Source organism: Dendrobates tinctorius, unplaced genomic scaffold (genome assembly GCF_039654945.1).
Source record: "Dendrobates tinctorius isolate UK_male_01 unplaced genomic scaffold, ASM3965494v1 ptg000124l, whole genome shotgun sequence".
Taxonomy (NCBI): Eukaryota; Metazoa; Chordata; class Amphibia; order Anura; family Dendrobatidae; genus Dendrobates; species Dendrobates tinctorius.
The window spans coordinates 3,342,807-3,357,244 of record NW_027361792.1 but is presented as its reverse complement, the minus strand read 5'-3'; the positions used below and the strand labels follow the sequence as shown (position 1 = coordinate 3,357,244).

The window sequence follows — 14,438 nt, the reverse complement described above, 5'->3', positions numbered from 1 at the left end:
GCACAGTTGATATTTCTATTTCCAATTCCCTGTTGCAGCTTGGAGCTATAGCAGTCAACTATCTTCCTCTCTGGTGTTTGGAGGACGTCTGTGTTTCTCTCTGAGCCTACTCAAGCTGAGTGTTCCCCCTTGTTTGTGTATCCCATCTGTCTTTAGTGGGAGCGGGAATTGACTAACGTCCATCCTGTCCTTCCCGATGTAGGGCTTATCTCCAGGGTCAGGCAGGGATTAGGTATCCTGCTCGGCGATAGGTGCGGAACCTATATGGGGACAATAGGGCAGACAGGATAACATTAGATCTGTCTAGAGGTCTCCACTACCCCCTATAGTGTCCTATAGATTATTAGTTGGATTTGGGTCTGGGGAACGTAAGAGCCATTTAATGGCATTAATATCTGCATCTTTCATGGTCTGAGTTCACACTGGGGCCCTACACCAGGAGAGATCCCCAGCTCACTCCACCAGTGTAAGGTCTGAGAGGGTCTGAGGATTACAGCAGTCAGTACACTGTTGGTTATCATGTGGATATGCCTCCCCAGACCACAATTGCCCCACTGCAAATCATGCTGGATGATGGATCATGCTGGATGATGGATCATGCTAGATGACCTTCTCCAGGCTCTTTCATGTAAATCACATACAATCATTGTGATCCTGCTGTCTGGGAAGGTTTTGGGGCACCAATGGTGGAACTGCCAATCCTGGTGTCTTCTGGCAAATGCCACTCGAGCTGCACTCTACTGTGTTTTTGTGGCATCCGGTTCACTAGCCATCCTTATGTAGTCTGACAGCATAGACATGAGGAGCCGATGGAGGTCATTTTGTAGGGCTCTGGCAGCGCTCCTCCGATTCTTCCTTGCATTAAGGAGCAGATGTCTGTCCTGGCACTGGTTTGTCACTCTTCTATGGCTGTATCTGGCTCTCCTCGTGTTACAGTCCATGCCTTAGTATCTGCTCCATGAGACTGTGTGGGAGACACTACAAACCTTGGACAGAAGAGCAGGATGACCTGTGCCACCTGAATGGGCTGCAAATACCACCTCATGCTACCAGCAGTGACAAGGTCACTAGAAAAAAGCAAAACTAGAGAGTAGTCAGGTAGGATAATGAGAGAGCAATTGTCGGTGACCCCCTTCCCTTTATTGGGGTTGTCTTGCTGTTCCCTCCAGTGAGCCTGTTGTCACTTTCATTTTCACCAAAGCCGGTGACGCTGATTCTCAATCTCTTCTGCTCCCGGAACGGACGGACGGATATCTCTAAAGTTTCATTGTCTTGGGGTTGTACTGCAATGTATAAAAGTTCCCAGACTTTTCTTGAGCGGAATGTATAGGGGTTGTCTGAGGAGTGATTGGCTGCAGCGGTCATATGTACCAGACCAGAGAGGGAATGAGTAGAGTTGGAATGGGAGTATTGGGTGCTAAATGAACACTCAGGCCACTGTCTTGAAGGATATATTTACAGTTTCCTATAGATTACAGGTAGAGAAATGGAATACATTGGAGAAGACATAGGAAAATGATTGAGAGGGAGGAGAGATATAAAGACCTAGAACAACGACAATGGGAAAAAGGAATTGAAGAACATGGAGAGAAAATAAAAGGAAGAAGAAGATGGAGAAGACAGATGTGACGAAGGACAAGGAAAGCAAATAAAGGAAAAATAAAAAGTAGCATAAGATCAAGAAAAAATAAAACAATAGAGGAAATAGAAGAAGAGAATACAGGAAGAAAAGGGGATGAAACAGGGAAGAGTAAGAGGCCAAGAGGATGAAGAAGGAGAAAGAGTCAAGCAAGGAGAAGACAACAAATGAAAGAAAATTATGAATGCAAACAAGATGAAGGAGAAGAAATGGAAAGTGTAGAAGGATGGAGACAGGAGTTAGAAGAAGAAAAATAAAAGAAGGAATAGAAAAGGTTTCTCAGCAGGAGGAAAGGAGAAACAAGACATAATGGAAAGGAAAAAGACAACAATGGAAGGACATTGTGATGGAGAATAACAAGGGAAGAAAATAATAAGGATGGAGAAAATACCGAGGAAGGAGGAGAAGAAATAGAAACTGATGATAAAGCAAAGAAGGGAGAAAGAAAACAAAGAGGAGAAGAAAAGAAGAGAAGCAAGGAGAACAAGAAAAGTAATGAAAGAAGAAATAAAAGAATGTAAACGAGATAAAAGGAGAAGAAAGACGGAGAACAAGGATAAAGTCAAGAGTTAGGAGGAGAAGAGGAAAAGAGGAAACTGGAAGATAAAACAGTGAGGAAGGAAAAAGAAAGGAATGAGTAGTGGAAAGGGGAGAAAAGCTAAGAAAAAAATACAATACAAGAATAGAATGAGGAACTAAAGAAATAAGTAGAAAAGGTTCAATGAGAAGAAGAGAAATTATAGAAAATGGAAGTAATAGAAGGGAAGGGGGAGAAGCAAAACAGTATAACAAAGAAAAACAGAAGAACAAGGATAAAAACATGCCAAGAAGAAGAGAGAGAGATTTACATAGAAGGAAGAAAAAAGGAAGGAAAATAATTTAGGTGAGCGGACGGAAGAGAAATCGACGAGCAAGGAGAAGAACACAGAATGAAAAAAAAGTAGAATCCAATGAAGACGATGACAAAGAAAAACTGACAAAAAAGGACAGGTGCAAAAATTAGTAGGCGGAGAAGAAAGGAAATAAATGAAGATATCAGAAAGATACAATAAGAAGAAGGTGTAGAAATGAAAAAGTGTAAATGAAAATGAAGGAATGGAAGAACAAGAAGAAAGGATAAGTAGGAGAAAAGGGGAATATAAAAATAAAATTAGAGATTAAGAGCAAGAATAATACAAAAGAAATAAGAATAGAAGAACAGATAGGAGAGAAAGAAATAGGTGAAAAAGGAATAGAAAAATAAAATAGGAAGAAAAGTAATAGTGATAGATGAAGACTAAGGACGAGAACAACCTCAGTTCTGATGAGTGACTACGTAAAGACATTTGTGGGAATTCTCTTGTCTTCCACCCGAGGAGGCGACGAGATTCTTCTCATTCCTCCGCAGAACTTTTCACATTGTTACAGTATTTTATTCACAGTTCATCTTATGTGTTCATCAGGACGAGGACAGGAGGAGAGGACTCTGCACCCAACCATGGCCTTATTATATTGTCCTCTCAGGGAAGATCAGTCCTGGGTCTTTGCCAGGTTGCTGTTCTGGGAGAAGATCAAAGAGAATCCTGTGGTTTGTCCTGTAATCTTAAATAGTTTATTTAGGAGCCGATTACACTGGTCAACAGCATTTTTGGTGCCAAAGATATTTCATCGAATTTAGGGTATTTTTGGGGTGCTGATTCTGAATATGTCATCAGTTTTGCCAGATTGGCTCAAGTTTTTGAGATTTTTGGTATCTTATTTATAGCACTTGTTGGTAAATGCGACGCATCATCTCATTAATTTCTTTGGATTAGTACTTGAACTGAGCAGTTCTCAATATAGTTTTGTGTTAATTAGTGTTCTAAAAGTTTGTTCATAGCTTGATTTTTGCACTAACTTTATGTTGTTGTCTGTTTTCCAGTGAAAAGCATGAACTCATCAAGAAGAAGTTGTCTTAACGATCCAGACTCATTCTGTTACATTTGTGGTGAATACACACTGCCAAAACATAGAAGAAACATAACAGACTTCGTAAAAAAAGTGTATTTTGCCTATTTTGGGGTTATGCTTGGGGACCAAGACAAGTTTTGGGCACCACACATAGTGTGCAAAGCATGTATCGAATTATTACGAAAATGGAGCAAAGGACAAAGAAAAAGCTTCAAATTTGGTGTTCCAATGGTGTGGAGAGAGCCAAAAAATCATCATGATGACTGTTATTTATGGTAAACACAGGTACAGGCACATCTTCACAATGAGGGACAGGCCTTCTTGCAGATTCCATGTTACTCCCATTTTCGTTTCTTATGCTTATTGAATCCTTGCACTTGCACTGCACAGAAATAACAGTCATCATGATGATTTTTTGGCTCTCTCCACACCATTGGAACACCAAATTTGAAGCTTTTTCTTTGTCCTTTGCTCCATTTTCGTAATAATTCGATACATGCTTTGCACACTATGTGTGGTGCCCAAAACTTGTCTTGGTCCCCAAGCATAACCCCAAAATAGGCAAAATACACTTTTTTTACGAAGTCTGTTATGTTTCTTCTATGTTTTGGCAGTGTATATTCACCACAAATGTAACAGAATGAGTCTGGATCGTTAAGACAACTTCTTCATGATGAGTTCATGCTTTTCACTGGAAAACAGACAACCACATAAAGTTAGTGCAAAAATCAAGCTATGAACAAACTTTTAGAACACTAATTAACACAAAACTATATTGAGAACTGCTCAGTTCAAGTACTAATCCAAAGAAATTAATGAGATGATGCGTCGCATTTACCAACAAGTGCTATAAATAAGATACCAAAAATCTCAAAAACTTGAGCCAATCTGGCAAAACTGATGACATATTCAGAATCAGCACCCCAAAAATACCCCAAATTCATTAAAATATTTTGGACACCAGAAAAAAAAATTTTTTTCGTTGACCTGTGATTATCAAGGTCTTTACTTTATTGTGCTCCTTTCAACTCTGAGGCCATTCTGTGAGCTGTCTTATTGGCCTGATAGTTTCCTCCTGTTTTGTTGGTCTTGTTCCCTTATTTGCAGAGGGGGGTTGTTGCTTCTGCTTTTTATGTCTTTGCTGGTGCCAGCTGCTTGGTGCATGTGCAGTCATGAAGGTCATTCTGTAACATCACTGCAGATTCACAACTTTCACTTTTTTTAAACTTTCTGATCTTGGACTTGGGAATTTTTTTTTTCAGTTCTCTGCTAGGAATTTCCGTAATTTTCTTTTCAGGGTGTCACTACTGTCCCTGCGGCCAGAACCATTCATGGCAACCTTGTAAATGCAGGAACAATGTACTAAAAGTTTATATATAGATACAAAGGAAAGAATGCAACCGCCGCTGTGATGTCTCCAAACAATGAATGTATAGGAATTAGACAGCATTACCACTATATACTTATCACGTGAAGGCACTTACCGCACAAATTGGCCAATTCATAAGAGAAAGCCCACCGGCCACAACAAGGCAAACGCTCTGTCCATGTGTCTCATTCCTTCTCCCTCTCTTTCATTCCTTCTTTTTTATTAATTATACTTTTGTTTCTTTTTTTCTCTTCCTTTTCTTTCCTTCTCTTACTTTCTTTACTTTATTTTCTTTTCTTTCTTTCTTTCCTTCTTTCTTTTTCTTACATACTCTCTTTCTTTCTTTCCTTCTTTTTCTTTCTCTTTTTTTCTTCCTTTCTTTTGTCTTTCTCTTTATATCATCTAGCCATTCAGGATAGATCGGGTTAGGGTTAGTGTTGGGGCTAGTTTAAGGGCTGGGCTAAGGTTGGGTTAGGGTTGGGATTAGGGTTACGAGTGTGTTGAGGCTAGTGCTGGAGTTAGAACTGGGGGGGTTTCCACTGTTTAGGTACATCAGGGGGTCTACAAGCACGACATGTCGCCCACCATTGATTCCAGCCAATTTTACTTTCAAAAAGTCAAACAGTGCTCCCTCCCTTCTGCGCCCTGCCATGCACCCAAACAGTGGCTTTCTTTCACAGACGGGGTATCGGCGCACTCAGGAGAAATTTCACAACACATTTTGTGATCCATTTTCTCCTGATACCCTTGTGAAAATAAAAAAAAATTGGGTCTAAAGTAAATTTTTTGTGAAAAAAGTAAAATGTTCATTTTTTTTCCTTCTCGTAAAGCACCTGAAGGGTTAATAAACTTCTTGAACGTGGTTTTGCGCACCTTGAGGGGTGCAGTTTTTAGAATGGTGTCACTTTTGGGTATTTTCTGTTATATTGACCCCCCCCCCCCCCAAACTCACTTCAAATGTGAGGTGGTCCCTAAAAAAATGGTTTTGTAAATTTCGTTGGAAAAATGAGAAATCGCTGGTCAACTTTTAACCCTTATAAAGTCTTAGCAAAATATAATTATGTTTCCAAAATTGTGCTGATGTAAATTAGACATGTGGGAAATGTTATTCATTAACTATTTTGTATGACGCCACTCTCTGATTTAAGGGCACAAAAATTAAAACTTTGAAAATTGCAACATTTTCAAAATTTTTGCCAAATTTCCGCTTTTTTCGTAAATAAACACAAGTCATATCAAAGAAATTTTACCACTAACATGAAGTACGATATGTCATGAAAAAACAAACTAAGAGAGTCGGTGGGATACGTTGAAGTTTTCCAGAGTTTTAACCTCAAAGGCACAGTGGTCAGAATTGTAAAAATTGGCCCGGTCATTAAGTACCAAATTGGCTCTGCCACTAAGGGGTTAATTGTTTTTATCTTCTTGATACAATTATGTTCTGCACACGTGTGTGTGTCCTTTATAAATGGTGGACGGCGTGGTGGTCAGATAATTCTGTTTCATGTCTGACGCAGGGTAGAATAATTGACAGCTTCAAAGGAGCCCAGTAGCGGCAATGTCCTGCAGACCTATAGTTTAACCCAGCAGTGAATCGGCATAAGAGCTGTGTACACAAAACGGGGAGAGATTTTTAACAAAGACTATTTGCAAAGTTTTATTTTTTTGATGGAAACGAGCAATGTAAAAAGACATTGCAAAAGTCTACACACCCTCCAATACGCTGCTCACAATGGTTGTTTTACAGTGGAATAGGAAGATTTTACAGTAGAAGCGGAAATTGTCGATTTTCCTAAAGCAAGCGGACATTTTTTTATCAGGCGGGATGAGCGCAGAGATCTGGCCGCGTTTTATGTTAGAAGAACGTCTTCCTGCAATCTGGTTTCCTGATAGGATGCAGCTGACAAAAGCAGGAACCCCTGAGAGAGCCACCATCCGACAGCTGTGCGGGGGACCCTCGGGGGCCGCTCCCAGCTTTCCCCATCACATGGCAGACAGACTTGGGGTGACCTCTGACACAACAGGTCCTTACAGTAAAGCTAAAAAAAAAAATGGGAAACCGGTTCAGAGGACAAGAGAACAATGACGATTTGGGCAGCTGTCCTTGGTGCTGTAATGGATGTGGCGTTACATCTCATGTAGTTCTATGGAGAAGGAAGCCTGGAAGGAACAGCAAACCGAGAAAGTACAAACAGACCCAAAAGCTGGAAATAAAGGACGTCGGAGTGTCGGGGGGCTGCAGTATAAAAAGCCCAAAGGAGGATGGCATCCAGTCCTCCCAAATATAGGGGTTAACGTGACCACCTCCAAGGAGGAACACGGCTGTAACACCTTCAGGACCCGTCAGATTTTCCATTTTTGTGCTTTCGTCTTTTTCCTCCTCTACTTCCGAGCATCATAACTTTTTAATTTTTTTTTTTTTTTTTTCATTTTGCCATCCGCGGACTCATACGAGGGCCTGTTGTTTGCAGGACGAGTTGTTGTTTTTATTGACAACTTTTAATTTTCTGTATAATGCACTGAGAAACGGGGGGGAAAAAAAAATCCAAGTAGGATGAAACGGTGAAGAAAAAAGGAATCCGCTATTGATTTTTTTGGGATTTGTTTTCACGGCATTCATTGTGCGGTAAAAATGACTCGGTGAGGCGATTCTCCAGGTCAGAACGGTTATGGCGAGAGAAAACGTATAAGGGTTTGTTAACATTTTAGTTGTTAAAAAAAATTCTAAACATTGTTAAAAAGAGTTTGTGTCGCTATTTCCTTATAACTTTGTTATTTTTTGTCGATCCGAGAGGGGGGGCTCGTGGTTTGTTTTTTTTTTGCATGTAGAGATATAGTTTTTAGCCAGACTATTTTGGGGTAGATTCAACATTTTGATAACTTTGTGCTGCATTTAAGTGAAGGGAGCAGAGTGACCAAAAATGGCGATTCGGGAGTTTCATAACCCCAGATTAGATTCCTGTATTGATTTCAAACTCCAGACAAGACCCCTATAAATAATTTACAGCCAGGCTTCTAAATAAAATCAGACTGTGCAATATTCACCCAAATCTGTTCAGAATTCAAACCAGCCCCAGTTTACTCACCGCCCATTGCTGTGGCCCATACAGAAGGCCCCTTAGCGGGATAACCCCTTCTGTGATGTCCTAATATTAGTGATCCCTTTAATTGAAAAATATATACTTTCCTGGCAAATCTCTTATTTGTAGGATTGTTCCATAAAGTTTACTGGATAACTTTAACTGGGTGAGTCATAACAATGGCACAAAGTGAAATGCTTTTCATATTACCAGGGCAGCTGCTCATACCTGAGCCATCCTCCCCCTCCTGTGACACATCTGCTGCCCACAGCAGAGCACATGTCACAATCTGGAGAAGTTTTCCAGGTCCAGATTTCCTTTGGTCAAATAGTTTGCAATTGAGTGGGTCAATCTGTAACTAGTGGGGTTTTCCAAAAGTTCCCAGGTACACAAAAATGTCCATCCTGCCCTGCGGCACGTGATTCACCTACTACATAGAGAAAAAGTAGCAAAATGAATGTCTGCATAGAACACTGAGGGTAAAGTATGTCTGTAATAACGAATATCTGCAGAATGGATAACACTGTATCTACATAGAGCTCTATATCCAGTAAGGCTGTAATAATGGAGAATATCTGCAGATTGGATACACTGTATCTACAGAGAGTTCTATATCCAGTAAGGTTGTAATAATGGAGAATATCTGCAGAATGGATACACTATCTACAGAGAGCTCTATATCCAGTAAGGTTGTAATAATGGAGAATATCTGCAGAATGGATACACTATCTACAGAGAGCTCTATATCCAGTAAGGTTGTAATAATGGAGAATATCTGCAGAATGGATACACTATCTACAGAGAGCTCTATATCCAGTAAGGTTGTAATAATGGAGAATATCTGCAGAATGGATACACTATCTACAGAGAGCTCTATATCCAGTAAGGTTGTAATAATGGAGAATATCTGCAGAATGGATACACTATCTACAGAGAGCTCTATATCCAGTAAGGCTGTAATAATGGAGAATATATGCAGAATGGATACACTGTATCTACAGAGTTCTATATACAGTAAGGCTGTATGTTATGAATGAGTCACCGAGGAGGAAAAAGCAAGCTAAGCCCAGAAAACCTGAGAGGTTGGTAACTATCGGATTGCAGACCCCTGATCCTATCCACACAACTAGCATTAGCCGTGGAGCGTGCCTACGGTGGTCCTAGACGCCTCGTCACGGCCAGAGAACTAAATAAGCCTAAAGAAAGAAAGGGAAAATCTAAACTGCCCCAGAGCAGACCCCAATGCAATAGACAGCCCCCAACATGTATTGTCGGTGAAACAAGATGAAGTCACAGATAGAAAGATAGGCTGAGCAACCGATGGGGCCCTCACTAACTGGAAAGGACAGGAAAGAAAAGCTGCTGTCTGCAATCACACAAAAAACCTTGCCAAAAAAATGTCCAACACGTCTGATAGAAAAAGGCCCTCAGGTATATTCTGAAGACAGAGCAAAAGAGATCAACTGATTAGAGACAAAATGGGGATTCAGCCCAGTTCCAGCCAGGGCTGGCTGAACACAAAACCTAAGTAAACCAGACAAAACTCATATGAACAATAGCAGAGAAAACTTAGCTTTAGGAAGGCAGGAACCAAACTGGAAACCAGAAGCCACAGTCAGGAAAAATCACCAGCAAGAAACTAGGGAGTCGGCTGCCTTAAATCCAATCAGAAACTCCTGATGTCCCATCGCAGTCCTCTTCCTCAGTTGGCCGGTCTCTGCCATTTAGATCAGCTTCATTACCTCCCTTCACCAACAGAGGGAGTCCAGATGGAGAACTCACTACTCCTCTGTCAGCACAGCCAGCTCCATAACCCTCACCAGAAGCCAGAGGCAAACCCGAAAATGAGCTCACAACAGCTGTAATAATGGAGAATATCTGCAGAATGGATACACTGTATCTACAGAGAGCTCTATATCCAGTAAGGTTGTAATAATGGAGAATATCTGCAGAATGGATACACTGTATCTACAGAGAGCTCTATATCCCGTAAGGCTGTAATAATGGAGAATATCTGCAGAATGGATACACTGTATCTACGGAGAGCTCTATATCCAGTAAGGCTATAATAATGGAGAATATCTGCAGAATGGATACACTGTATCTACGGAGAGCTCTATATCCCATAAGGCTGTAATAATGGAGAATATCTGCAGAATGGATACACTGTATCTACGGAGAGCTCTATATCCAGTAAGGCTATAATAATGGAGAATATCTGCAGAATGGATACACTGTATCTACGGAGAGTTCTATATCCAGTAAGGCTGTAATAATGGAGAATATCTGCAGAATGGATACACTGTATCTACGGAGAGCTCTATATCCAGTAAGGCTGTAATAATGGAGAATATCTGCAGAATGGATACACTGTATCTACGGAGAGCTCTATATCCAGTAAGGCTATAATAATGGAGAATATCTGCAGAATGGATACACTGTATCTACGGAGAGCTCTATATCCAGTAAGGCTATAATAATGGAGAATATCTGCAGAATGGATACACTGTATCTACGGAGAGTTCTATATCCAGTAAGGCTGTAATAATGGAGAATATCTGCAGAATGGATACACTGTATCTACGGAGAGCTCTATATCCAGTAAGACTGTAATAATGGAGAATATCTGCAGAATGGATACACTGTATCTACGGAGAGCTCTATATCCAGTAAGGCTATAATAATGGAGAATATCTGCAGAATGGATACACTGTATCTACGGAGAGCTCTATATCCAGTAAGGCTGTAATAATGGAGAATATCTGCAGAATGGATACACTGTATCTACAGAGAGCTCTATATCCCGTAAGGCTGTAATAATGGAGAATATCTGCAGAATGGATACACTGTATCTACGGAGAGCTCTATATCCAGTAAGGCTGTAATAATGGAGAATATCTGCAGAATGGATACACTGTATCTACGGAGAGTTCTATATCCAGTAAGGCTGTAATAATGGAGAATATCTGCAGAATGGATACACTGTATCTACGGAGAGCTCTATATCCAGTAAGGCTGTAATAATGGAGAATATCTGCAGAATGGATACACTGTATCTACGGAGAGCTCTATATCCAGTAAGGCTATAATAATGGAGAATATCTGCAGAATGGATACACTGTATCTACGGAGAGTTCTATATCCAGTAAGGTTCTTATAATGGAGAATATCTGCAGAATGGATACACTGTATCTACAGAGAGTTCTATATCCAGTAAGGTTGTTATAATGTAGAATATCTGCAGAATGGATACACTGTATCTATAGAGAGCTCTATATCCAGTAAGGCTGTAATAATGGAGAATATCTGTAGAATGGATACACTATCTACAGAGAGCTCTATATCCAGTAAGGCTGTAATAATGTAGAATATCTGCAGAATGGATACACTGTATCTACAGAGAGCTCTATATCCAGTAAGGTTGTTATAATGTAGAATATCTGTAGAATGGATACACTGTATCTACAGAGAGCTCTATATCCAGTAAGGCTGTAATAATGGAGAATATCTGTAGAATGGATACACTGTATCTACAGAGAGCTCTATATCCAGTAAGACTGTAATAATGGAGAATATCTGCAGAATGGATACACTGTATCTACAGAGAGCTCTATATCCAGTAAGGCTGTAATAATGGAGAATATCTGCAGAATGGATACACTGTATCTACAGAGAGTTCTATATCCAGTAAGGCTGTAATAATGGAGAATAAATGCGAACAGTGTCGGACTGGGCTGACAAGAGCCCACCAGTAGCACAGAATCTACGGGCCCACTGTTGAAGATAAGATGGTTAGTTTCTTTGTAAGTATTAAATTACATTATATTAGCACTTGCTTATTTTCACTCCTTTACAGGGGCCCACCTGGAAATTCTCCTGCTCTCCGGTGGACCAGTCCAAGTCTGTATACAGCCTGCATGCATTGTATCTGTACAGAATGTTTAGCATAGTGCTATACAATATAATTGTTTGGTTTTGGATTCTATTACTAATTATCTTACACCTATGGGATGTGATGCAATTGACCAACAAGACAGTTTGTCCTTTCATCATCATCATTATCATCATGGACGCTCCTAACTAGGTGTGCAGTAGGGCAACGGCCCCATGATCTTACAAGTACATCGCTCTATGTTGTATAGAGTCACATCACCAGATCCACAGCAAATATTCTGGTCTGTCCACCTCTCTACACAACCCAGATGGTTTATAGATCTACCATAACTTTGTAGCATTACTGGTGCAAATCTCCACACAAACATATTGGTGTAAAGCTCCTCATCGGTCTCTGTTTGCAGGTCCTGCAGCACTGATGTGTCTTCCATCCACAAGGCCGATCAATGGTCTCATCACTCTATGCCAGCATCACCACTGCGCCACTGACTGGCAGTCATCTGCACTTATCCCTCGGCCACCATAACAGCGGCACTGGAACGGCACAGGATCAAACAGGTGAGAACTGAAATCTTTGTGTTTTATGGACTTAACTGCACCTTTAATTCCCGTTTTGCCCCTTTAAGTTATAGAGTAGCAGAATATAACAGTTACGAGTCCTCACCCCCTGAGTACCGGGCTCCTGAGGAATGTGCTGTGAATGCCAATTTATATAAAACGTCTTATCTCAGTGTCATGTGTTAGTCAGCAGAGCACAAAGCAGCGGTTAATGGAGGAATAACGCATTTTTATATAAAGCTCTGTACAGCTGTCAGCCGATGCATGAAATCTCCACAATCATCACTAATAGGTTATTAGGGTCAAAGGTGTTATGGGAAGATCCTAGGGTCCAAAACATCAGTTCGAGCTACCAAACACCATTTATAATACTGGGGCCCCTCTGAAGAGATGATAAAGGTAGAATTACTGGGGTCTGGCTGCAGAGATTCCCCCCTGATCCTGGAAACAAGGGATCAAGGTTCAGTGCGTGAATGGTGCTCTAGTGAGAGAATGCGTCTACCTCCTATAGACAGTGACTGGAGCGGTAGTGAGCGTGTGCAACCACCATTGTTGTGGCTCAATGCAGAAAACGCTGCTCCAGAACAGATATATTATGAGAGTATTTACAATTCAGGAGACAACAGGAATAAATATAACGTAACTAAGTGACGACTTCATGTTTCCGCCTCAGTAACAACATTATTTATTTAATAGGAGATCAGCTGAATTGAAACTGTCGGTTCCTTCCCCAGTTCATTTGCGTTGTTTCATCATACTTTCCCCAGTTCTTCTCCGTTCCTTCCCCAGTTCTTCTCCGTTCCTTCCCCAGTTCTTCTCCGTTCCTTCCCCAGTTCTTCTCCGTTCCTTCCCCAGTTCTTCTCCGTTCCTTCCCCAGTTCTTCTCCGTTCCTTCCCCAGTTCTTCTCCGTTCCTTCCCCAGTTCTTCTCCGTTCCTTCCCCAGTTCTTCTCCGTTCCTTCCCCAGTTCTTCTCCGTTCCTTCCCCAGTTCTTCTCCGTTCCTTGCCCAGTTCTTCTCCGTTCCTTGCCCAGTTTTTCTCTGTTCCTTCCTTGTTCCTTCCCCAGCTTTTCTTCATTCGTTCTCTGTTTCTTCCCCAGTTTTTCTCCGTTCCTTCCCCAGTTCTTCTGCGTTGATTCCTTGTTCCTTCCCCAGTTCTTCTCCGTTACTTCCCCAGTTCTTCTCCGTTACTTCCCCAGTTCTTCTCCGTTACTTCCCCAGTTCTTCTCCGTTACTTCCCCAGTTTTTCTCCGTTACTTCCCCAGTTCTTCTCCGTTACTTCCCCAGTTCTTCTCCGTTACTTCCCCAGTTCTTCTCCGTTACTTCCCCAGTTCTTCTCCGTTACTTCCCCAGTTCTTCTCCGTTACTTCCCCAGTTCTTCTCCGTTACTTCCCCAGTTCTTCTCCGTTCCTTGCCCAGTTTTTCTGCGTTGATTCCTTGTTCCTTCCCCAGTTCTTCTCCGTTACTTCCCCAGTTCTTCTCCGTTCCTTGCCCAGTTTTTCTCTGTTCCTTCCTTGTTCCTTCCCCAGCTTTTCTTCATTCGTTCTGTTTCTTCCCCAGTTTTCCTCCGTTCCTTCCCCAGTTCTTCTGCGTTGATTCCTTGTTCCTTCCCCAGTTCTTCTCCGTTACTTCCCCAGTTCTTCTCCGTTACTTCCCCAGTTCTTCTCCGTTACTTCCCCAGTTCTTCTCCGTTACTTCCCCAGTTCTTCTCCGTTACTTCCCCAGTTCTTCTCCGTTACTTCCCCAGTTTTTCTCCGTTACTTCCCCAGTTTTTCTCCGTTACTTCCCCAGTTTTTCTCCGTTACTTCCCCAGTTCTTCTCCGTTACTTCCCCAGTTCTTCTCCGTTACTTCCCCAGTTCTTCTCCGTTACTTCCCCAGTTCTTCTCCGTTACTTCCCCAGTTCTTCTCCGTTACTTCCCCAGTTCTTCTCCGTTACTTCCCCAGTTCTTCTCCGTTACTTCCCCAGTTCTT

At 41.4% G+C, this 14,438-nt stretch overlaps 1 long non-coding RNA gene across 1 annotated transcript in view; it reads left to right on the top strand.

Moving 5' to 3' along the window:
• Positions 1-14,438, top strand: part of LOC141046923 (uncharacterized) — a 74,737-nt gene that overhangs the window by 12,806 nt on the left and 47,493 nt on the right. The window contains exon 2 of the long non-coding RNA XR_012219697.1: positions 12,316-12,469. This is a non-coding gene — a long non-coding RNA (uncharacterized lncRNA). The remainder of the gene's footprint in view (positions 1-12,315; positions 12,470-14,438) is intronic.